Here is a 26,500-nt window from a genome sequence, read left to right as displayed (position 1 = left end):
AAAGTGTTAAATATTCAAACATGCCTCGGTTCCTCCGCATTTATTTAAAGTAAATCAACTGCATTTCCTCCTGCCACTAGATGTCACTGTTTGATTGTAAACGCGCTCTGGTGAGTTAGTGTATGTTATTTCTGCTCTTGTCAGGGTTTATATCGAGGGTAGCGGGCACGCTTCAACTTCACATCGGGGTACTACATCGGGAGACGCTCCTGTCACCACGAAAACCTTTCTCTAAATCATTAGGGAGACGGGATAAGCGCTTACAGATCCGCCAATTGGCTTTTAATCGATGGAGCTATTCGTGAGAGCACGCGAGCCGTTTAAGGTGAGGTCTCGTTAAAGATAGCAGTTTGTGTGGGTTGCCGTCGGTTTCGGTGTAGTGAAAGTGACTGCACAGATTAAAACCAGACCTGCCGAGCTTCAACTACAGCGTGTAGACCCGTGGAGATATCTCAAACATCTTTTTCTGCATCTCAGAGCGAGGAGACAGCCGGATAAAGGTGACCGGACAGGTGAGCGCTTCGACCTTTAGTTGTTTTGAACCGAGGAAACATGTATTTAGTGTAGTTTGAATGATGAAATATAAGCTTTACTCAAGCAAGGGGTTACAAGAGGCACAGTCCTCCTTAGCAGTTTGTTAGGTGGACGTACGTGCACATAGTAACATGTTTTCTCTTTGTCATGGAGATAAAGCCCAATTTCCCCGACAAAGGGCGGTTTAAACGCATTTTTCTTATTTTTGGTAAAGAGATTGTAGCACGAGACTAATTACGTATTCCACAGGCTCGTGCTCCGTAACGTCATATTTGCCTCATACCACTATTCACGGGCAGTTTTTTTAAGCTAGCCTGATTATAACCTCAGGCCATCTGCACCTGTATGATGTCTCCAGGTAGAAAGAACTGCCTTTGACTGCCTAACCCCTAAATAACGTGTTTTATGCTGTTAATTTGACGCTGAAAGTGCAAAATGAATTCGCACTGTAATGTTGATAACGGCTGGACAGACGTCATGCACCTGTTTATTGCTAATGCGCATGCCCACAACAAAAGACGCTTGAGCGCGTGGGGACCAATAGAGGTGTGGGTGCAGAAATGTGTCTGACATGCAGGGTTTGGGATGATAAAGAGGATACCAACCGTATTCCCTCAGAACTAAAGAAATGCTGAATAGTCAAGGTTTTGCTATTTACATAAGTCTCTAAGGATTGGGAATTAGGAAGTCTCTGTTAGGATTGTTGCATTCATTATGAAACTAACATTTATTATTAAATAAAAATGTCTGTTGCAATTTAAGATAAAGCCAAAAAAAAAAAAAAAAAAAAAAAAACAAAGACTATTAAAAACAAACAAATACATTAATTTAAAATGTCATCTGTTACTCAGCTCATCATCCAGAAAAGCTTTCAGTCTGAATTTAAATTAAGTGTCAGTGCAATTCTGGAAACATGCTGCAGTTCTATACATTGCGGCTGATTTCTTACTTGCCCACCAACATTGATCCTGAGATATCACTTTAAAGTTCTCTCAAAATAATATTTTTAAATTTTAAAGCCTTAATCACAGCTAAATCCTTTTAAAGGGGACACACAAGAGACCATGGAGTATGGGTTGATACTGAATTTTTTTTCTCATTAGGTTTAGATAAGTTCAGGTTTTATAGGGTTGTCACCAGGATTTTACACTTAAACACTGTACCTTTAATGACTAGTGATGTATCGATAGCGCGGCTTTGGGCTTTTTCTAATACCAATCAAATCCAATACCATTGTTGTGTAAAGCAGCAATAGGTTTCTCCAACTTAGTGAACAGAGTTGATGCATATAAACTGACATTGGCTGCCCCGCATGTGTACTTCCAATGCCATCCTTCACCCTCTGCTCTCACCGTGAACCCTCGTTTAGCTGCACTGTATTCCCAAAGCAGCCTGAGCTGTGCACTGCTTTGCTGTCCATGTTTTTAAACGTTGTTAGCGTTATTTCTCATGCTGTCGTGCACTTTCTAAACTAATAAAGCATTTCCTTGATGGCAGCTGTAATTGAGGTGCTTGTGTGTGATAGGGTCGAGTATTTTCCACAGCGAAACATTATGATACATGTCACGGCACAGAACACACAATATGATGCATATCCCAACACTTGTTGATTTTAGATAATAATCATGTCCTACATAAAGTTTAAAACTTTTAGCGTCAACCATGTAGAGAGCAACTAAGGATCCTACTCTCTGAAACACTTCAAGTCAGATCCTCAGAGATCTTAGAAGTAAATTAAAATAATTTGTTTTTCACCAATTAGCTATGATAAATTCAACTACACTATTGTTTATCTTTTCAAAGTTGAGATAGCCCTCTTTGTTGTCTGTCTTATTTTTGGCTTTCATTCTACTATAATGTTCTGGTGTAACTTTACTGTAAGTCTAGGGATGCAAAAACATAATTGGCATGAAATCAGTATCTGCAAACATTACCTTCAAAAGTTAACTATCGGTATTGGCAGATTTGTAAATTTTGGGGATGCACAATATTATTGGCTTGATATTGGTATCGGAACATATCAGCTCAAAAAGTAAAATATTGCTTTTACCAACTGATATTTTGGCTTATAAAAGCTGCCTATATCTATAAATAGCTGTACAAAAAATAAGACAGTGGAGTTTCAGGCTGGACCAACAGACCCACTGTATGTCAGCTGAAGTCTTTTTCTTTAGTCGATATAATTCCTTACACATTAAAGGACTAAAATTTGTTAATTTATTCGTCCTTAGGTTTTAAATTGTGTGTTTTTAGGACTGAAGTTTCAGATCTTTATATACAGGTAAAATATGCATGTGTACCATTCAGTATAGGTGGTTGTGTTGTGCGCTGTACTCTCAAGGAGGCCCATAATGAGCCCTGAACATTTTGAACGAAGCCCCAAATGTAAAACAACTACCTTCCCTGTTCCTCTCTCAGCTCCACTTGACTCCACCTCTTTTTGCACTAAAGACTCTTGGTGTTCTTTACAGTAAAAAAGGTATGTATATATCATATCCGTGTTGGCTTAAATGAGTTTGGAAATATCAGCATATCAAATACTGGCAAAAATTCCTATGTGAATCACTGTAATTGGCGAGAATGTCTTTTGTTAAAGATCTGCACAAGATATAGGCACCACAGTTTCTGTAATGAATCCTGGAGAGGGGATCACACAGCGTACTCTCACCCAGTAAGCAGCTGCATGAAGCCTGTGTTCCGTGCGTTTCAAATGGAATCACCCTCACCGTCTACATACTCATAACGTCTGTTGAGTTGTATTCACTAGAACACACTGTCTCACACAGACTGCCACAACTCTGAGGCTGCTGCTCCATCTCTTTGTCATCTGCCTAGCTGTTTTGTTGTAGTTGTCTGTCTGTGACCAGGTGAGCACACATCATATATATGCTCTTATTTTTACATGATGCAATATTCAGTAATATTTCCCCCACAAAGGTGAAGTAAAGTTAACTTTAAAATAGTTTCTGTTTGTTTTGGCTACCTAGCTCAGTGCTGCCCCCATGATTACTGGTGGTATTGCAACGTTTGGACTGTATCTGGAGAGCATAAATGGGCCTTTATAAGATGTTGGCATAACAAGCATGGAGTACCTCCAAACTTAGCCTTTGTTGTAAGCTTCCTCAATGGAGAGGTTGTCCATAGAACTGAAGACAGGGATGTACTACAGCATACACACAGGAAAGAATAGAATTCAACTGCCTTAAGGATCAGCCCCAGAGATCAGCCCATTGTCGCAGTACCTGATCTTGCTGTTTCAGTCTGGATTTGACTAATATCTGATACCAGGATCAGATATCCCTAGTAGGGATATCAAATAATATTGTTGTTTTGAAACCATACCACCAAAAATAGAAGTCCTAGACACCTAATATGAGGTAATTTCTTGTTTCCATTTAGCAAAAAAGAAAAAAATGGCAAAGTGAGTTTGAAGGCAATTTTTGATGGTTTCCCTCTCCATCTGTTCTCTGAAAACAAAAAATGATAGATCTATCCTATTGTTTTAGTACTTTTCATGCTGCCGTCATTCAAATGACAAAGATTTTATTGGCATAAAGAACACTCATCGGAAAGCATCAAATTGCTGTTTATTAAACAACTTTAGTTTGCAGTAATGAGTTTTGTTAGACATCCATGATCAGGTTTTCTCTGTCACATGGAAACAGCATTGTTCTGCTGCTGAAGAAGAGATCAATTTCCTTCTGCCAGCATAAAGTATTACTAGTATTTTTAGTCTTGTTAGAGACTTACTATTTACATTTGACTAATCAGGAAGCAGAAAACTACACAGCACAGGCTGTAGCTCTGATCATCAAGCCACTGCACTGTTGGAAATTAGGGGCTAATTTTGTGTAATTGGGAGGAAATTTATTTTGTCAGTTCCATTAAGGGTTTCATAATTGTGCTGGAGAGTAACATAGCCATGAGTAATACTGAAAACATGAACGTAAATGTTTACAGATGTTGCACTAAATTGTTATCTGACAGTGCAGACACAAAGGGTTTGGCTATGGTTTAGTGGTAGAGGCCGTTGTTCTTTAACCATAAGGTCAGCAGATTGATTCCCAGCGCTACATGTTAATGTGTCCTTTGGCAAAATACTTAAAGTAAAATTGCTCCCGTGGCTGCATCACTGGCATTCAAATGCATGTGAATAGAATAAGTTATTACTGCTAGCCACTTCACACAGCAGTCTCATCATCAGTGTGTCAATGGGTGTGAATGAGTAAGCGTGATGTGCAGTGTAGAAAGGGCTTTTAGTTGGCGGACGACTAGAAAAGTTCAAGTAAGTCCATTTACAATTTTATATTAAGTATTTTCAATCATAACACTATTAAAATTAAGCATCCGATAGAGTTCTCTAATCTTTTTACAGGTAACACAGGTGATCCCATCGGTGGACCTCATTTCAAACCACAATCAATAGCAGTAGATCTGATTTCATGGTTTTATATTTTAGAGTAGACTTTCCAATCAGTTACTCTACATTGTATGAAGTTTGGGAGTAGCTGTAAAATAAGCAGGTCCTGTTTAACATTCAAATAAGTTTGATGTTTTAAGAAATTATCTCAAAGCTGGTATCTGTATTCTGTCTGAAAGATTTGATAGCATTTTGTATAAGACATTAAATCAAAAGAAAAATACCAGCAGTATGACCATGAAATCCAAAGCCTCGTCGTAATGAGTACTTGACCTTGATTTTATACAAATCTTTATCACGGCTCACACAACCAGAGAAATTAAATGAGCTCTTCTTGTGCGAGCTCCTGATCTTCTTACAGATCTTACTAAATCAAATAACTCAAAGTGCACCCTACTTATGTGTCGCCACATATAAGATCCTCTTAAGAGCACATCAGTGTGGCACTGAGTAGTTTTGCACCTGTCACTCTGTGTAGTTAATCAATTTTTCAAACAGGACGTATAACTGACTGTAACTTAAAGAGAGAAGTCTGACCTATCATCACTGTATTCCACTGTTAAATTAATCTGCAGCCACACCGCAGCATCTTTTCCAGCCTCTGGTGACATTCATAAAATGATCTGCTCATTTACTCTAAAACTAACACCTCAGACATTCATCATTTTTATCATTCCATATCATTAAATGTTGAACAGGCAAGTATGGTATTGTCAGCCAAGCTAAATTTGCAGCTTTAGGGATGAGAGTTTGTCTTGTTCGTACACAAAGTTTTTGACAGATACAGTTCAATTTTCTACGGACTTCCCTGTTCCCCAAAGAAAAATCCTTATCAGTTTATCTCTCAACTTCTGATCTTGTGCTAAACAAAAGCCAAATATTAACACATTAAGTGAAACTGTGATTTATAGCAGAAGGCTTGATTTAGATATAGCAGGCTTAAAGTTTCAGTTTGTTCATTTTAAGGCCAAACTTCATGAGCACGTGGTGCCAGAGCCGGCCCGAGGCATAAGCGACATAAGCAGCTGCTTAGGGCTGCGTCGCAACCAGGGGGCCCGCAAGAGCGAGGAAGTGAATGTTCACAAGCAGTTCAGAAGCAAACTGGAGTGAGATCAGCCTGGCTGTGAAGAGGAATGAGGTGCTGAGAGTAAAGGTCAGGAAGAAACAAAGCCCCACTTCAGATTCAATAGTTTAAGTTGATTTTTTACATCGGGGGATTCATATAACGCTGTTTTAGGCTGTTTCTAAAGTTTGTTCATTAAAACGAATATTTACAGACATGCTAAACACGAATTAGAGTCCCGTTAAACTCCTGGTTTTCTTAAGTTTCTGTTACCAAATGACTCCACACACATTTTAGTCTTTTCTTAGTGGGAAGCTGAGCTGTGTAGAGTCTAATTGTTTTTGTACGGACCAGGAGAAAGGACATAAAGAGGATAAAAGTTAGCAGGCTCGTCATCATGCCCCCATGCACACAGACAGCTTCTGCAGACCACAGGGATAGATAAACACGATCACAGGTAAGACGTGGTTTAATGAATTTATCCAGATTAACATAATTAGAGAGTAATGACCTGACTTTATTGATCTGTAGCCTATTATTTTTGCGTTTAATGAAGAAAACGAAGCTTACATCAAGTCATACTATCTGACTATAGGAGAGGATTTCATGTTAATACTGATCATTAAAGAGCTGTAAAGTAAAGGCTTATTATATAATATATATAAAACTATCTGACTGTTACTGTAGGAGGGTTTATGGTTGAGGTTAAAAGCATGTAAAATAAATGAACTACTAGCCTTCTGTATTATGTTTTATGGCTCTTAATCCTTCTAAAATGTGACATTATTTCAGAAAGAGGAGGATGTGTTTTAAAAGGGAGGGTGTAGGACATCAGCAGGCTTATTTCTGACTGAGGCGGAGAAAGTACTATATTATGGTACTGAAGTAAAAGTAGAGTTACTTTGGATAAAATATACTTAAGTAAAAGTAGAAATCTGTAAGTCTATTCAAGAAAAAGTAAAAAGTAAGGTATTTAAAATTTACTCAAATTACTGAGTAGCTTTTTTTGATACCTCAGGGGGGTTTACAGTAGAATCTGATCTTTTTATTAATGTGAAACAACTACAAGAGAATATGAATCTATAACCAGGTTGATGTTATAAGGTAACACTTAGGCTAACCTAAAGTCAAATGCAACAGCTGTGTAAGGATGAAATCTGAAATCATTCTCTCAGTATTGACCATCATGTGCTGTGAAAGTCAAACTTCAGCCCATTTTCTTGTTGGCTCAGAGCTAAAATTGCCTCATTTTGGCTTTTAATGTTTCTTTTTTTACTCAATACTTAATATTTTTTAAATGTGGTGAGGTACAAAACTTCTCTCAAAATATACTTAAGTAAAAGTAAAAGTAGTGATTTTGAAAAGTACTCCAAAAAGTACAAGTACACAAAATGCTACTCAATTACAATAACTTGAGTAAATGTAATTAGTAACTTTCCACCCCTGATTTCTATGTTTTGTACATAAATGTAAGTTACTACCATTAACACATTAAAAAGATTGATTATTTTTTCTTAGTTTGGATGCATGCTGATGAGGTGGGTCTCCAAAAGAATGACTGACAGATAAGAAAAAGAGAAAGAAGTCCATCTCCTTTACAAGTGTCCACTCCTACAGACTTCAAGACCTTAAGGGGCTCCAACACAGCCATCTCCTAACAGACAGTTTAGAAAAGAGAGGGGAGGCAGGAAACTTTCTTCATCTGTGTGCATAAAGGTAAAACCCAGAACATCCCAGCAGACAGAGGAGTGGAGGACTTCCTGATCTCCCAGAGACAATCACAGTCCTTTTGAGATCCACAACACTCCAGCTCACAGCTCAGTTGACTGCATGCATGCCAGTGGGCCCAGAGTGTGACTCTTATAGTCACTACCATTATGTACAGGGATGATCATCAGTGAACTAAATAGACAGTTCATACACACTGGTCAAATACATGAGTCTAGTTTAACTCACTTAAAGAATCAACTGAGACAAATCACTTCAGGATTAACTAAAGTAATGTACATGACATTATGTGTTGAATTTCTCTCAATATCTATAATGTGATTTAAAATAAAATGAATAAAATCTCAAGTTCTGTTACCTCATTTTTTTCTCCACTGGGGTTTAGATAAGTTGTATATGTACAGATTATCTAGCATTGACTGCATCTGTAACAGTGATCAGCCGTTGGGGGGCCCGAGTCAAACTTTGCTTAGGGCCCTGAGTAAGCTTGGGCCGGCCCTGCATGGTGCAGTGTGATTTTTCATCAGTGCAGCTTTAAACAGCATGGAGAGTACCTCAGCAGATAAAATCATGCCTCCTAAGATCAGCAAAAACTTGATTTGAAAAATGTAAAACACTTGTAAACACAATACCAAAAGATTGTGTTGGTGTATTACTATATATTCATTTACTGACCTGCATGCCCACATTCTTCATTCCTGTCAGCTTTTTATTATTATTAATGTTATTATTATTTAACAAAAATTAGGCAAGCCTTGAATACGTTTTACACATTTTAATTTCTGAACTGTTAAACTACTCAGTCATGTTTTAGGGAGGTGGCCCATTTCTAATGTAGCCTACATAATTATTAGGTTGCTATACTACCTGTGTATTTGATATGCTAATAACATGACTTCGCTACATCACAGAAATCTTCATATAAACAATCTACATTAAGCTTATTTCAATTATCATTGTGAAAGAATGCTCAATGAATCTCCATGTCTCCTGATATAGGTGGTTGCGATTGAGAGTGAGTCAGAGGCAGGGTCAGCATGCAGGGGCAGTGGAGACAGCTCTGTTGTTGAGGTGAGTGCTGAAAGGTGACAGGCAGTTTTTTCTGCAAAGAGTAGGTTAGTGCTTGCTACATAGCCCGAAACAAGTTTAATTTCTAAAATCAGATGCAAATAGAATTAAATTAAATAGAGAATAAAGTGCCAAAAAAGTTGTCAGTGTCAGTCCTCTGTGTATTACACCAGAACATAGTAGACAGTAATTGCAGACCATGCTGGCTCCTAGGAAAAACAATGAGAGGGAGATAATTTTCAATCTAAAAACATGATAAAATGCACCAGAATGCAGGAAATTGCACCCCCCACCAAAATGAAAACACTGACTTCCATCGTAGCATGACAGCTAGCCTATTTGCTGTTATGCAGCAGGTTCTGTCAGCACACCAGGACTGACTGACACATGTACCGTCAAATCAGTGGTGAGTTTTGATGTGCAGTGCGTTAGTTCTGTTTTTATGTTGGTTAAATTGCAGTCAGTCAGGACAACAGCATTGAGTGAAATACATACAGACACAAAGTGTTGCAGGCATGGCACATTGTGTTGATATTTCCAATGGCTGAAATCTGGATGTTGTTCAAAAACAGGGCATATAAGCATTTTATAGATTTTGTTGGGACATCGGACATAGCCTGACCACTGGACAGGTCCAGGTAAATTAGGACATATGATCACCCTAGAATTTAAAAATAAAATCAAATATTGTATGATTAACATAGCAAGTATCACAGTTGTGAGCATGTTAGTATGTTAGCATTTAAGACTGAGCAATATTTGCAATTTCATTGGAACATTTGCAGCATCAGATTGGTGAAGTCATAATGTATTGCAGTACAGTGTTTTCCCACAGAATGAAACTACACCAGGGTGGTAGGGGTGGTCATTTTAGCCTCCTCATTTCATTGATTCCAGCAGTTTATTGTATAAAGATTTGTTAATTACATCACTTTCCCTTTGAAATTTTTCACCCCGTTGTCAATGTGATAATGTTTTTTTAAAAAGGAAGATGACATGTTTGGCAAATACACTTGGGTGGCTGTAAATATACCTGAGTAGTCCACCCAGGTATCATCTATGAGTGGGAAACGCTATAAATAAGAAATGTATTCTTCATTTACAAGTGATTGTTTTTCTCACTCATGTGCACATTTTATCTGTTGTATAGAGGCCTTTATGTACGTCCATTCTTTTACACCATCACCTGAAGCTGAAGATGAATTGGTGACAATTTATTATTTAAAAAAAAAAAAAAAGGTGTTTTTAATTTATTCTGGACTCAGGACAAGGAGTCACAACCAAACAAGAATTGTGTAAAACAATTAGAACAAAAGAATTACACTTATAACTATGAGATAAATCTCTTTAATATTTATCATCAAGCATTCGATAGTTTGCCTATGGAATTTGCTAACAATTTACATGCCTACTAACATCCACATTTAACTAAGCCTTGTTCTGCATCAGTATAATCTCACAGCTCTGCTTGTGCACTAGACTTTTATTGCAGTGCAGTGGAAGATCTTTTATGTATTTTTGTTCCTCTCATGTAATATTTATTATACAGAAAATACATACTGTAGTCTTATCTTGATAAAAGGCTTTCCAAGGCACTGTCATAAAGATGCCATACCATGGAGAAGATTGTATCTCTCTCTGTTCTCATCTAAGCACTGTATTATTGATTTAATATCTTCATATGAACCCTCAATCATTTTAACTATCTTGTACTGTTGCTCTATTAGCAGCATATCTGTGAGCTGAACGTGAAGTTAAATGTGCTGTTTAAAGTTCTAAATTATGTGATGAGCTTCAGCACCACACATCACAGACTGCTCTTCTGCTCAGCCAAATGATGAGTGTTACCGTAGCTGTTCACACATTGCAAAGGTTACGAACATGATCATTTCTGCACACAAGATTCCTTCTTTTTACAAACTCCTCTGAACACACCTCGGCATTTATTTTTCACAGTTGGTCAGACTTGAGCTAACTAAAACAGAAAACTTCATTTCTGTCTCACTTCAGTCGTCAAGTACCAGATCAATCATGCCTGATGGCGCAGCTTTAAAGTGTGTTTCCCTCACTCTTTTAACCTAGATTTTTAGAGAGACAGTCAGTTAGATGAAACATATTCAATAACAGCAGCACTCACAGGGAGCAAACTGTTCTATAACCTTCATAGATAGGAAATTAAACTGATAGCCTGCTTATTATTCAGGCGTGTGTATGTGGCAAGCCAGCCTCTTTCATGAAAATGAGAGAGAGCTGATTTCAAGTAGTTTGGAATTTATAAAATGACACATGATTTCCCAGCTATCATGTAGTTCAGTTGTGATAATAGTTACTCTCATCAGCACAGTTTGTCCTTTCACATATTAGTGATGAAGCTTTGATTCCTCATGTATAGTGACATCTTTTTACCCTCTAGCTAACTGTGTGCTGATATGAGGCAATATGTTAGTCTTGAATTTGTGCACTTTGAATTTTTTTGCATCATACGATTGATTTTTGACACTTACGTGTCTGATTGCATTAAAGCTGTAACAAAAGTTACAAAACTTTTCTGTTCTGTCGTTGGGCAATACATGTTTCAGAGCACCTGTCCTTAATAAGTTCATTCAGCTGGTTAAAAGCGAACCACTTAACATCTAGCTATGTCTGATTCTTTTCCTGGTCTGTCACATGGGATATATCTTTATATTTTTAAATGTGGCATCTATGTCTTGATATCTATGGTTATTGTTAAGGAGGGGGCGGGATGAGTGTTTGTAAAGTGAACATTATTTTAGATATGAGTACAGGACAGCACTGGCAGTAACAGCTGCAGAAAACTATTAAACAAAGGTGAGAAGTTTCAGTTTTACATGTGAAATCAAACCTCAATCTGTGAGGGAAATACTGGCAGAATTTTCTCTCTTTCTTTCTTTCCCTCTCACGCACAATAGTGATGGTTATCATATATACATTTTACAAAGATCCTAAGAGTTTGGTTTTGCTGTCCGTGGGAAATACCCAAAGTATTGAAGAACTAAATAGACGCATTATTTTCCTTGTTAAAGAGGTTAAAAACAAAACCCCTAGCAGTAAGAATTGTCTTGATTTTTTTAAATAATATATTGAGGATCCAGTTGAACTTCCACCATAATAGCTGTCATACTCTCCAGTATTCTATCAGTTACATTAGCGAGACACTCTGTAAGTGAATTTGGGGATTTGCTCCCTGATTTTTGAGCTGTAACCTTCAGAGCCCCTCTCCAGTGATTTGATTGACATTGAAACACTGGCATCAGCTTTGGTTATACCATTATAGCTGCTTCTTAAGAAAAGTGGATATCTTTAATGACATCCCAGCAGGGGGGTGATTCCAAACGACCCCTGGGTGTCTCTCAGTGCTAGCCTATGTCCTTTAGCCTCTCAGTGGTGTGTAGGTGACATTTGATTCTTATTACACTAATTACAGACCCCATCAGCTGTGGGAGAAGAAGCATCTATTAATGGTATCTGTTAATGAAGGACACTGTTGTGCCATCATTAGGATGCACAGATGCATCCATTTAACACAGGTATCAGTCAATATTGGCCCTTTTAATGAATAATGTCAGTAGCAGATGTTTGTTGTTGTGTTATGTCAGTTTCATTCTGGCATATAGCATACCAACAGGTGATTGAGAGAAGAGATTTACCAGAAGATGTGATGTTTAGGACAAACTTTTATGGTCAAACTCGAGACATAATGTAACCATCATCAGAGTGTTACACTAAAAGGAGTAATGAGAAACTAGGGCTGCAAGCAGCACTGAAGGGCCCTCGCACCCCGGCACAGGTCGGGGTGTGACGCAACTGCCAGTGTGTGGCAATAACTCAAGATTTTAAAAACTTCAGATCTCCAGGTGTTATGGTTTATGCAAAAAAATTCTGAAGTCCATTAGATGAAATCCCTCGGACTAGTTCGTCCAAATGTGAAATGTGTGATTTTCCGAAAACGCCAAAATTTGACCAAAAATGGTTTGTAGTGTGGTTCCTGTACATTTTAGAGGATGGTCATAATGTAATTTTTTTGTTCGTCTCATCATGATACATATGTGTACCAATTGTGATGCATGTAGGTGTTACCCACGGCCCTATCTCAGTTTTAGCCCCGCCCGGTGGTGACTGCCTGATGGATTGACGAAATTTCACCAAAATGTTGTTAAATCCCTTGGGGACAATTTTGGTGAAGCTTGGTGAGTTTTTGAGCATGTTAAGGCCCCCAAATTAGCAATTTCCTAGTCAGGAAAAGAATAATAATAACAGCTACAGTTTCAATAGGGTCCTCGCTGACCGAGGTCGGTGCTCGGGCCCTAATAATTCCATCAATTCCAACAAAGTTTATAACCTGATATGCCGGATGGATTTGTTTCACACATCCATCTGGAAAACCACTCATACATAGCATTTGGGAAAGAGGATTTGAGGGTGTTTGGATGAACGTTCTGTCACATCTTTAAGGGCCAGTCAGAGCAACAAAACACGTTGCGTGGCCCCTGCCGAAGGAGTAAACTCCATAGAGACAGAACTGCATAACACGAACCGTGGCAACTGTAGACGTGTCAGTACACGACTTTTGTTGTTTTTGAAAAGAAAACAACTCAGTGCTGTTCTTTGTTAACCTTGCAAAGCAGATGGATACGCCCGTTTCCTTATTTTTCACTGGCACACCTATCTTTGGGCAGTTTTGCCCATTCCTCTTTGCAGCACTTCTCAAGCTTCATCAGGTTGAATGGGAAGCGTCGTTGCACAGCCATTTTCAGATCTCTCCAGTGATGTTCGATCGGATTCAAGTCTGGGCTCTGGCTGGGCCACTCAAGGAGATTCACAGAATTGTCCTGAAGCCATTCCTTTGATGTCTTGGCTGTGTGCTAAGGGTTGTTGTTCTGCTGAAAGATGAACCGTTGCCCCAGTCTGAGGTCAGAAGCACTCTGGAGCAGGTTTTCATCCAGGATGTCTCTGTACATTGCTGCATTCATCTTTCTTTCAATCCTGACTAGTCTCCCAGTTCCTGCTGCTGAAAAACATCCCCACAGCATGATGCTGCCACCACCATGCTTCACTGTAGGGATGGTATTGGCCAGGTGATGAGCGCTGCCTGGTTTCCTCCAAACATGGTGCCTGACATTCACGCAAAGAGTTCAATCTTTGTCTCATCAAACCAGAGAATTTTGTTTCTCATGGTCTGAGAGTCCTTAAGGTGCCTTTTGGCAAACTCCAGGAGGGCTGCCATGTGCGTTTTACTAAGGAGTAGCTTCTGTCTGGCCACTCTACCATACAGGCCTGATTGGTGGATTGCTGTAGATATGGTTGACCTTCTAGAAGGTTCTCCTCTCTCCACAGAGGATTGCTGGAGCTCTGACAGAGTGACTGTGGGGTTCTTGGTCACCTCCCTGACTAAGGCCCTTCTCCCCCGATCGCTCAGTTTAGATGGGCAGCCAGCTCTAGGAAGAGTTCTGGTGGTTCTGAACTTCTTCCATTTACGGATGATGGAGGCCACTGTGCTCATTGGGACTTCCAAAGCAGCAGAAATTTTTCTGTACCCTTCCCCAGATTTGTGCCTCGAGACAATCCTGTCTTGGAGGTCTACAGACAATTCCTTTGATGTCATGCTTGGTTTGTGCTCTGACATGCACTGTCACCTGTGGAACCTTATATAAACAGGTGTGTGCCTTTCCAAATCATGTCCAATCAACTGAATTTAAACATCTCAAACTTTTTTCACATTATCATTATGGGGTGTTGTGTGTAGAATTTTGAGGGGAAAAAAGAATTTATTCAATTTTGGAATGAGGCTGTAACATAACAAAATGTGGAAAAAGTGAAGCACTGTGAATACTTTCCAGTTGCACTGTAGATTTGTGATTCATTGTCTCTGAAATTACCAGCTAGCATCACCCCTTTTTGGAGATCTTTCCCTACACAGGTTAGAGCTCCTGTGAGGAAATCATGCCAATTTTAGCGCCTCCTGTCCGCGAAGCAGGAATGATTAATCTCTTTGCTAATATTGCCCTGTAGTTTAATTAGGTGCCTCTGAAAAATATACCTCATCAATCTTTATTTTAAATCACTAAATTGCAGATAACACAGAAGGCTTTTAAATAGCTATTTCTGCAGTGTGCTTTTATCTGACTTCTACCCTGTGCACTTGTTTGCTTTTGTAGGCAGCATTGAGCCATCACAATTTATTTCTGTCAGTTTAAACACCAGTGAAAAACTCCTCACAGGCGCTGTAAGTTATGCATCAACCTCAAGCTTGACTAGTACTCAGTGTGTATGTCCTAACTTGAGCAGAGTTTGTTGTGTATGCAGGCAGCATGACACAGCTCTTATTTCAGTAATCTTTCAGCCAAACTGCACTTGAATTAATGCTCTCCTCCAAAAGACCTCCATGTGTTTGTTTCATTTTGGTGTTGTTATGAGCAACAGAGATTGAATGAACTCCTTTAATGTTGTCTGTTAAGTCTAGTTTGGTACCATAAACATGCTGCTGCTTTCTAGAAAACTCTTGAGGGTGGACACTAAAAGAAGCTCTTATACTAAACCTTTTAGTGAAGCTCTCCAGTAACAAGAATATAAACCCTGACAGGATTGTGGCTCTTTGAAAGCTATATCATTCATGTTTTCTCTGTCTTTTTTTCTCCACACAGTAAGCAGATAGTAATGCATTATATCATTGTTTTTTGGTTGGCACTACCATGGGCAGATACTAAATCTCAGTACATAAAACCAAACTTTGTGAGTGATTACATACAGTACTGTGAGGCGTATGTGCCCCTTGCTCAATTTCTCTCTTTTTTTGCATATTTGTTGCACTGAAATGTTTCACATCATCAAACAATTCTTAATTAGACAACGATAACCTGAATAGATAAAACAAAAGCAGTTTTTAAAAGATGATTTTATTTATTAATAGAAAAAGCCATCCAAACCTACTGTTTGAGTTCAGCCACATTAGGGTTTTCAAGCATTGGCCGCCTTTTTAAGGTCAGGCCAAACATCTCAATCTGATTTATGTCTGGACTTTGACTGGGCCACTCCAAAACCCTCATTTTGTTTTGTTTTTCAAAGCCATTCAGAGGTGGACTTGCTGGTGTGTTTCAGATCGTATTACTGCTGCATAAGCCAAGTGCACTTGAGCTTGAGGTCATGAACTGATGGCTGGACATTCTCCTTCAGGATTTTCTGGTAGAGAGCAGAAGTCACCTAGGTCCTGAGGCAGCCCCAGACCATCACATGACCACCACCATGTTTAACTGTTGGTATGATGTTCTTTTTATGAAATGCTGTGTTTGTTTTATGCCGGTTCAACTTTTGTCTCATAAGTCCACAGAATATTTTCCCAAAAGTCTCTGCCTTAAATTTTTCTTTCTTTTTTTTTTTTTATCCATTCAGAGGTGGACATGCTGGTATGTTTTGGGTCGTTGCCCTGCTGCATAACCTAAGAGCACTTGAGCTTGAGGGCATGAACTGATGACCGGGCGTTGGCCTTCAAGGTTTTCTGGTAGATGGCAGAATTCATGGTTCCATCAATCACAGCAAGTTATCCAGGGTCTGAAGCAGCAAGGAAGCCCCAGACCATCACACTGCCAGCCCCATGTTTGACTTTTGGCATGATGTTCTTTGATCTCTTGATCAAATGCTGTGTTATTTTTACGCCAGATGTAACGGGCCGCACACCTTTCAAAAAGTTCATCTTTTATCTCGTCAGTCCACAGAATATTTCTCCAAAAGTCTCGGGGATCATAAAGATGTTTCTTGGCAAATGTGAGACAAGCCTTTATGTCCTTTTTTGTCAGCAGTGGTTTTGGCCTTGGAACTCCCATGGATTCCATTTTTGCCCAGTGTCTTTCTTATTGTTGAATCATGAACTCTTACCTTAACTGAGGCCAGTGAGGTCTGCAGTTCTTTGGATGTTGTTCTGGGACTTCCTGGATTAGTCGTCGTTGCACTCTTGAAGAAATTTTGTTAGGCTGGCTACTCCAAGGAAGGTCCACCACTGTTCCCAGTACTCCCCATTTGTAGAAAATGGCTCTCGCCATGGTTCCATAGAGTCCCAAAGCCTTGGAAATGGCTTTGGAACCCTTTCCAGACCTTCTTCCTTCTTGAATGTTTTTTAGATTAGCATGATGCGTTGCTTTTTGACATCTCTTAAGCCTACTTCACTTTTTCAGACGGGTTGTATTTAAGGGATTTCTTCATTCAGCAGGTCTAACAGTAATCAGACCTGGGTGTGGCCAGTGAAATTGGTCTCAGCCTTCCAAATAATGTGGCTTGTCCCAGTTGATTAATGATTTACACAGGGGGCAATTACTTTTTCACATAGGGCCAGGTAGGTTTGCATAGCTTTTTTTTCCTTAATAAATGAAATCATCAACTAAATTCTGCATTTTATATTTACTCAGATTATCTTTGTCTAATATTAACATTTGTTTGTTGATCTGAAACATTTAAGTGCCACTAATTTGCAGAAAAGTAAGACATCTGCAAAAGGGGAATTACTTTTTTCTTACCTTCAGGGTTATTTCAAGGCTTTTTTTTATTTTGTAAACCGGCCACTCATGTCTAAGTGTTACTTTGGGATTCTAACTTTCAACATTACCATAAATTTGTTTATCTTTCTGTTTAAAGAAACAAATTAAAAACAGTCAAATTTAAATGGAGAAGACCATTTCTGACCTTTTCTAATTCCCTAAGAAAAAGAGCAGCTCTGTATTGACGTTCAGCTTAGACCTGTTAATAGACCCAATTTTAGATCCAACTTATTATTATTTTACGCAATTTCCCTTGTTGCCATGGCGAAGCGCCGGGGAAAAAGGCAAAGAGCTGCTCATGGTTGTCTTGGATACGACAGTTTTCCCTTGTCAAGTAATGAGAGGAGCTGAACCTGTGGGAGCGCAGGGTTATTTTTAGGCCTGACGCCAGCCTGCATGTGTGGATTAAGACTTGTTTGGTCGCTGGTGCGTGTGCATGGGTGCGTGTGGGCGTGCATGGGCGTGTGTGTGAGGCTTTAATGCAGCCTCACTGTGGGAACAGCTCAGGGCGTTTTACACTTGGCATACAAACACCTGGGTCACTGCTTGTGTCATTGCTCCTGAGCAAAACGTGCTGGAAGAAAAAGTAAAAAAAAATCTTATCGTTGGAGGCAGCTTCTATTTGCAAGTGTTGATTTTATATCTACTGCTTTAAAGAACCTAAATGAAAATGGTCTCATCCTTCAGCTATTGCTAAATGAGAATTGCTGTATGCATGCAAGGTTAATTAAACAACACATTGGTTTCTTATAAAGCTACTAGCTCATCTAGCATGCAAAAGCCTTCAGTAACAAGGAAAGAAATTTAAAGCAAAGTAACCACAATTCTTAATAAACACCAGTCATTTTGTTGAAAAAAGATAATCTATTCTGATTTAAAAAAAGAAATAAGTTGGCCATAGGGCTTATTTATCCCAGAGTTTGGGATATTTTAAGCCACCAAAGCAATGATCTTTGCCCTCATTACTGGAAATGTAAGAGACTTCTCAGATGCAGGATTTAAAATGTATTCTGCTGTTTTATGGGAAAGGATTATTTGTATGAAGCTCCAAAAAGGTCAGGAAAATATATAATTATAGATGTTTATGAGTGAATGAATGAATAAAAACCACACACTCAAATACACACAGCACGCCCAGCTGGCCTCTTGTTGTAATAGATAGACAGCGGAGAGATGATAACAGGTCTGCTAATGTGATATCATGACAGCTGTGCTATTGAGCTGCTCTTTCCCTGCAACATGAAGACTGAGAGAGAGGGAAAGAACGTTGTGTTTAGAAAAATATAAGGAGAGATGGAGCATCACTTAAAGAGTAAAAACTGCTTACTTTAACGATGTGTGCAATTATTGTGGTGAATTCTTCAAAGCTTTCGCCTTCACTTGCAGCAATTTGTCTCTCTTTTTTTAACCTCTGTATAGATGTAATGATGTTAAAATGCATATCACGATTATAGTGGCATAAAATACCGTTTGAAATGCACAGTATTATCAGCATTATATCAGTATTAGCATTAAAACATTCCAGCAGATATTTAAAACAGTATATCAGCTGTAAATATCAGCTGTTAAATTAAGTTTATGGTGTCATAAGCAGGATCAACAGACCTATGTCAGACAAAGTCCTTTTTCTTTGTTTATCCTCAATCCTAAATCTTTTCAGAGTGTTTTAAGGACTTAAAGGAGACATATTACGCAAAAATCACTTTTTCAGGCTTTTCTAACACAAACATGTGCCCCTGGCCTGTCCACAATCCCCTCAAATACCAGAAAAATCCATTCCCTCTTCCCCTCTCTTTCTCCACCTTTCAGAAAATGTGTGCTGAAACAAGCTGTTCTCAGATTTAGCTCCTGGTGACCTCACCAGGAGCGTGAGCACCCACCCCCAGGTTTGGTTGGCCCTCCCCCACTTGGAGGAAAGTTCTGCCCTCCTATACTGATCCTCTCAATTACTAGCTGAGATGCTGGATAGCTCAATGGGTTATCTTGCTGACTACGGTCTGGGAGGTTGATGGCTCAAATCCTAGTCAGGTTCTAACCTTTGGATAAAAGTGTATGTAGTACCAGGAGTACTGCATCCATTTCCCGAGAGGGGTGTGGTCAGGGGCGGAGTTAGACAGCTAATTACCATTTAAAGCCACAGACACAGAAATGACTTGTTCTGAGAAGGGCTGAAATAAAGGGGGTTTTAAATGTACAAAAATTCTATACTGGAGTGTTTTTTCAGCAACACACTTCACAGGCATGTTTTGGGGACCTCTGAGACTAATTTAAGCTTGTCTTAAAAGAGTATAATATGTCTCCTTTAGGTCTGAACTGCATTATATATCAGGGATGGGACCGATCTGATCCAATATCGGTATCGGGTCTGATATGGACGTAATTAATAGATCGGATATCTGACTGACGACACCAATCCAAGTGACCAATCCAAATCCATCCTACAGTTTGCGGTAGACCATGAACTCACCGCAGTCTAACACGAGACAGTCTGTGTGTAACTGAGCTAGTATTAGTTAGGATGTTCTTATTGGTATAATTACCTAGTTGATTAAACATAAATCTATATTTAGAATAGTCAAAACTAGTCTGAAGTTGAGAGAACAAAAAGAAGAGTGGGTGTGATGTTAGCCTTATAATACTGTCTACAATGTGGCTAGCATTGAAAGCTAGCGCCGCCCGCCTTCGTTTCTCTTTGCAGATTAATATCATGCTTTGATATTTGGCCTCTTTTCACTTCGGATGAGTAGTCATACGTGAACTTAACTCTCAGTAGCCCACATACCACTTTATTTCCATTTACTACTTTGCAAAACAGTCATACCGCAGTCTTCCCACTGTACACTAATAGCTTAGCCACTGCTTCTCATTGTTTACATCTGGTGAAGGGTCAGAGAGGAAGGCTGCGGCCATTTACTGAAGCTACAGCGGTCTCTAGTGGCTGGAGGTTTATTGTTTTCCCCACAGTTCTTGCACTTTAATTTTTAAATGTTTAATTGAAAACCTTAAAGTTGTTGGTGCTGCAACAGCAATACTACTTGAGTTATCATGTTCAGATGAAGCATTGTTGTTAACTTATTTGAAGAGCTTTTGATAATGTTGATGTTTATTTTTTCTACGGTTCATGCACTTTAATTTCAAATATTCAGTTTGAAAACCTTAAAGTTGCTACTGCAACAATCCTACTTGAGTTATGCTATTTAGGGTAAGCACTGTTGTTTTTAACTTATACTCAGTTGTTGTTTTTTGGACAATGTTGATATTTATTTTTTAGCAGTAGTTCAAATAAATTTGTTAGGAATACATTTAAATTCAATTCTTTTTTTTTTTTTGTTTGTTTGCTTTTTTGGTTTTTTTTTTTGCTTTTTTTAGTAAGAGGACCTGGGTGGTTTGGCACAGCCTCATGTAACCTCACACATTATACCAACAACAAAAATAATTGTTAAAAAATAAATAAATAAATATCGGAATCAGTATCAGTATTGGCACATATTTATAGGAATCAGATCGGAACTGAAAAAAAGTGGATCAGTGCATCCCTATTCTATATAGTTTAAATGAATTTGGAAAAATCAGCATATCAGATATTGGCAACACTCTAATATTCAGCTACCCTAAATATCATGGTCATTAGTATTATCACTGTATTGCTTGCTTAAAAAAGTTAAAAAAGTACTGATATATTAAAATTAATAAAATAAAAATTAACAAAAATAAATCTCATCTTACATACTTCTTTTCTTCAGAAGAAATGTCCTCTTTTCAAAGACTAGAAAAAACAAATCTCATTTTAATCATTTCACAAGTTTTAAATAAAAAAGTAATAGCTAAAATCAACAGTAAAGGGGACAATGCTCTTTTTGTTTGTAAAAACATTAAAATGTTAAAATATTAATATATCAAAAGTAAACGTGACAGACATCATCAAATGACTTCCTGTTGAACAGGGGTGTCCAAAGTATGGCCCAGGGGCCAAATGTGGCCTGCAGCCCTTTTTCATGATTAATCTCAGGATTTCTGTAGTTAATTGTGATTAATCACACTCTGTATATCACATTTTTAAATTCCACTATTTTGCATTTTAATCTTTCCTTGCATCATTTTAGATTTTTCCACGGTGATAAACTATGGATGCTTGATTTACTCTTTGGATCTGCTTTTATATAGTTGGAAGATTATCACAAGAACTTAACCATGGAAAATGCCAATATCAGGAAAAGAAAATAGGGGAACAGTTAAAAGGTAAATGTTTGATAACACAAGGAAGAATGACTTTTGACTTGTCCACTGATTGTCTATAAGTTTTAAACTGAATTGATAAATAAAGGAGCAGTGGTGGACTTATTTTACATCACAGTGGCTGCAGGGAAACACGTGAAAAATGTGTTGAAAAGCCAATAAAGCATGTGATTAATCGAAATAAAAAGAGTGCACTAATTGTGGATCATAATAAATTGTGATTACTCTGATAAGTCTTGACTGCTCTAATTTGAAGAGACCATGATATTATATTTACATTCACGTACTAGTCATTTTACCCAGCTGACCTTGAACACATCATAATTGTCTGTGAGCTCATTAAGTGAGCGTATTAACTTTTATTCTGCTGATTTCAACATTGGGTTAATATTTGCAACTAAGGGGAGTTTCTCCAACATTATGGAGTGCTTTTGTGATCTGAGTAAATGAGAAGCAGCTAAAGCCAGTGAGTGAATGCTACTTCTGAGTTTTTTCCCCCCAAGCCAACAGTTAAAGGTACCGCACTGGTTTAATTCGATTCCTAAAGCTGATGTACTTTGAGTTCATGGATTGATTAGCCACTGCTAAAATACTCCTTCCTTGCTAGTCTGTGTCTCTGTACCCCGACAGGCAGTGCATTGCTGTGGTCCAGACAATGGAGCAAAGGAGAGACAGGGATGTCTTCCTGTCCCTAAAAGTCTTTCTTTATAAAACCAGTTGACCTGTGGATGTCTTTTCTATTCACCTCAGCAAATAAAACAGAGATCACTTTAACCAAAAATTCTGCGTCATTGACAGATTTTTTTGACATGATGTCGCAATGTCCTAAAGTCCTGATGAAGATGCGTTGGAGTTGAAACGTGTAGATCCCTGTTTAATAAAGGGTTTTTATTTCATCAGAGTACCTCTGATTCTCAGTGCTGACTGCCATCTATACTTTGGACTAGTTTTTGATAAGTTTACGGTCAAGTCACCATTCCCTTTTTTACTGATATCTTTGTCCTCTTATCCTGTAGAGCACCTGGTACAGGCTGCAAATTTTTTGATACTTTTGACCCCATGTAGCACTCACCCACCTTTTTTCTAATATAATTTTAAATTCAGGCATGGAATGTTGGTCAAATGTGTGTCCAAACAGTCACGCTGCAGCTGTTGCTCCATTTGATGAGCCTTCTCTACTTGTAGAGTGGTTTGGCATGTAACCCCTGGATTGCAGCAGTGTAACCTTATTTAGCACAGACAGGGATGGCAGAACTACTGCTGCTAACTTTAGCCCCACTCTGTAAATTTTTCATGACATTGTTTACCTGCAGGCACTTTAAATCCATGTATAGCCATGCATTTTCATGCTAAATATACTGTGCTCAATTTTCCCTGTTTTCTGAGTGTTTTCTTGCCTTTAGACTAGTTGGCAAGTTTTATTTTAAATGTGTGTTTAATCTGATGGTGAAATACAGGACGTCCCTAGTTACATGATTGTAGTATCAGATGGTCTTTAGTTCATGCAGGAAAAAGATAATTTAATTTAATCTTCATTGTAAAATGCTTTACCTATAAGTATCATTTTCCCATATTTTCCACTTCAACATCAGCCCTTGCAGTTTTATTAGGAGTCCATTTTTACACTTGACTAAAAGGATTGATTACTGGCTGCTGGATCTGGAGGCTGTACTGAAAGAAAATGCCACCAATTACTATGGAAATGCCACCAGTGACTACTGCACCATCATTAGCCCTCAGCCAATTATTCTCCATCAGTGACATAAAAAAGAAGCAGGGAGACTGGCAGCGCAAACACCTCTCTGCTCCTTTCACCCTAACCCTACCCCCCACTGTGTCAGCCCAGCTCAAGCACGGCCGAGCTCGGCACCAATCGGCTTTGACTTCTTAGCAGCCCTGTGGTCGCTGAACACTTTTAACAAGCTCTGTCATTTCACAGTGGAAACACAGGATCGCACAGATAAGCCAGGGGGAACGTACGTGGGTATTAGGGACCTGATCCCCATGGATCTGAGTTTTACAGAGGCGCATGACCCTGCAGCATAGAAGAATGGGTTTCAGTGTCATACCAGAAGAAGAAATGTGGCACCCACATATGACTTACATACCTTCCAGTATTCTCACTAAAGGCACAAAAAAGAGGATTAAGTTACCTCAAGATGCAGGAAAAAACAACAGTTAATGTAAAAACCATGAGAGGTGCTGTACACCTAACCAAAATGAATGAAAATAGAGTAAAATATGACAGTGTTCATGCTGAGTTCAGTTACATTATTCTAAATATGATATGTCCGTGGGTTAGAAGAAATGGATCGATTATATAAGGCTCAGAGAGAAAGCTAAATATAGAAGACCAAAAATAACTGACTATTTTCACACATATGAGCAAATAAACCAGGTTTTTTCAAAGATTGATGCATGATAGTTTAACATAATAGCTAAATAAAAAGTGATTAAAAACCCATTTAAAATCAGATTCAGTCAGCATTTCTGTCATTATTTATTTTTCTCTATCCTTGCCTATTTGTGCTCATCCAAAAGGCAGAAAAGCACTTCAAAGACAACACAGTGGAGCTTACCAGTGGCCTACAGGTGCACTACTGGGGACATCATGTTCACTGCAGGAGTCAGGGATAAAAGAGAACAACAGAAACAACTTGAACAGAAGTGGAAAAACTTCCTGCTACCCTGAAGTCACCGATGTGGCAACATTCTACCTTTCCTGTTCCACGTTAAAATGATGACGTTTATGTATAATTAATATTCCAGTTTTTAGCTCTTATTCTAAAAAAGACAAAATTCACCTGAGCTGTTTACATGGCTATGGAGAATTAATATTTAACTGACGATCATGCTAATGTACAGCAGAGCAAATGACTTGGAATCTATTAGTACGTTCTTTATGCTTGCAACCCAAATAACTTCTCATAAACAGGCATGAAGGCCATGCTTTATAAACAGATGTTTAACCCATATCATTGAGGTGCAGATATATATGTGCACCTGGCCTTACTCTGGTAAACAAGCTGAATATCTTTCAACCATGTCTGTATTCTCTTCCCTGTAATGGGCATGCTTAACATCTTAGTAGTTGTTCTTATCTTGTTAATTGATTTTTTTGATCCTTTGTGTCCTGTAAACCAGCCATGGGGTTGATTTTGTCGCACTTACTCTAAAAGGATAGTATGTTTCTTCTGAAGTGGGGTTATAATTGGTACTTGTCAGTAGTAAGCATATCACTGACAAGTTCCCAGACAGTGCAGCCACTTTATTGAAAAGATCGTTGTCTACATTTGCTACCTTGCCAAGAAATGCTCCCATTCTGCAAAAAACCCAGCAGATGCTATCTGTGTTCCCTTTCAGATTATTCTACTAAAACAGAATAACTTAATATGTGTTCAGTACTCACTCCATATGTATTGTCAGCATATGGGGAGCAAGTTTGGGTAGTCTGTTATTTCAGATTTCAGAGGAAGTGTATCCAGTGAGGAGCAGGGTAAAAGGAAGCTCACATTCTCTGTAATGGTACCTTTATTTATGATTTCAGTGGAACCATATCTTGTAGACATGTTGCTCTGTTAGATCAGTGGTTCTTAACTGGTGGGTCGGGACCCAAAAGTAGGTCACAAGGCTGTTTCCAGTGGGTTGCAAATGTGTGCCAGGAAAAAAAATGCAGCAAACAGTTTATGATGTGTTAAAGCCTTAAGTGGACACACAGAACATCCATAAACTTTTCTTAGATTTTCTGGTGATGACAAGTAAATTTCAGTCTTTCCTTCAAATTTATCTCCTTTTCCTGGATAAAAAAGTTCTGAAGATAATTTGGAAACTGTCTTTTTTGTCTTTTTCTTAGAATTTGGATTGCAATTTCTCATAAGGAGGTGGTCATAGGTTTTTAGGTCATAGGTCTTTATGGTCTTTATGCCCGGCCACTTGAGAATCTCTGTATTAAATAATGCTCCATGTGCTTCACAGAGCTGCATGATAGCAAATTTTATCAAATTTATTCATTGATGCTGGGATGTTTCTACATTAGAGTCCACCTCTGGTAAATTAAATTGATTGGACATGACTTAGAATAGCACCTCTCTATTGAAGGCCTCACAGCTGGCAATGTTTATCAGAGCAAAAACCTGATCATGAGGTCAAAGGAACTGCCTGCAGAGCTCAGAGGCAGGATTGTTGCAAGGCACAGATCTGGGGAAGGCTACAAAAAAGTCTGCTGCACTGAGGGTTCTCAAGAGCAAACTGGCCTCCTTAATACTCAAATGTAGGACTCGTTCAAGAGCTGCCCAGCCAAACTGAGAAATCAGGGGTGAAGGGCCTTAGTAAGAGAGGTGACCAAGAACCCAATGGTCACTCTGACTGAGCTCCGGAGATCCTGTATGGAGATGGGACAAAATTCCTGCAGAAAAAACATCACTGCAGTCCTCCACTGATCTGGACTTTATGGTAGAAAACACATGACAGCCCACTTGAGTCCTCCAAGTGGGCTGTCATGTATTTTCTACCTGACAGAGGAGAGTCTTCCATCTAGCTCTGCCATAAAGCCCAGATCAGCCATGCTCCTTGCAATGTATAATTTACCTCCCTCTAAAAAATGTACCCCCTGTACAGTCATTGTTTGTCCATTGAAACTTAAACTATTTTGACCAAACAGCTTTAAGAACCAGGCTGTAAATGTGGTGTCTGTGGTAAAAATCAACATTTTAATATGAGCTGTCCATGTGACTTCCAATGCTTCTGCAGCCAAGCTGCAGGGTTATTTTGCACTTCCACATTAGCTCTGTTTTTCAGTCTTGAAGGTCAAGTCTTACTGATAGCGCCCCCTGTGGTCAGTGTAGTCCTTACCATGTTGGAAAATTGTGTAAATATGCTTTATCAGTCAACTGTTTTTAATGGTAA

At 38.7% G+C, this 26,500-nt stretch overlaps 1 protein-coding gene across 2 annotated transcripts in view; it reads left to right on the top strand.

Annotated features, from left to right (window-relative positions):
- The first annotated feature begins 169 nt into the window (after positions 1 to 169).
- mpp2b (membrane palmitoylated protein 2b) overlaps positions 170 to 26,500 on the top strand; it is a 95,647-nt gene continuing 69,316 nt past the window's right edge. Inside the window, exon 1 of one of the 2 annotated variants that reach the window (XM_041814874.1) lies at positions 170 to 512. The gene's annotated coding sequence lies outside the window, so the exon portion shown is untranslated. Of the gene's footprint in view, positions 513 to 8,742; positions 8,817 to 26,500 lie in introns of those variants that run through there. The other variant, XM_041814875.1, reaches the window with a different exon arrangement.

This window comes from Cheilinus undulatus, linkage group 20, assembly GCF_018320785.1.
Source record: "Cheilinus undulatus linkage group 20, ASM1832078v1, whole genome shotgun sequence".
Lineage (NCBI taxonomy): Eukaryota > Metazoa > Chordata > Actinopteri > Labriformes > Labridae > Cheilinus > Cheilinus undulatus.
This window is presented reverse-complemented; position numbering and strand designations above follow the sequence as displayed.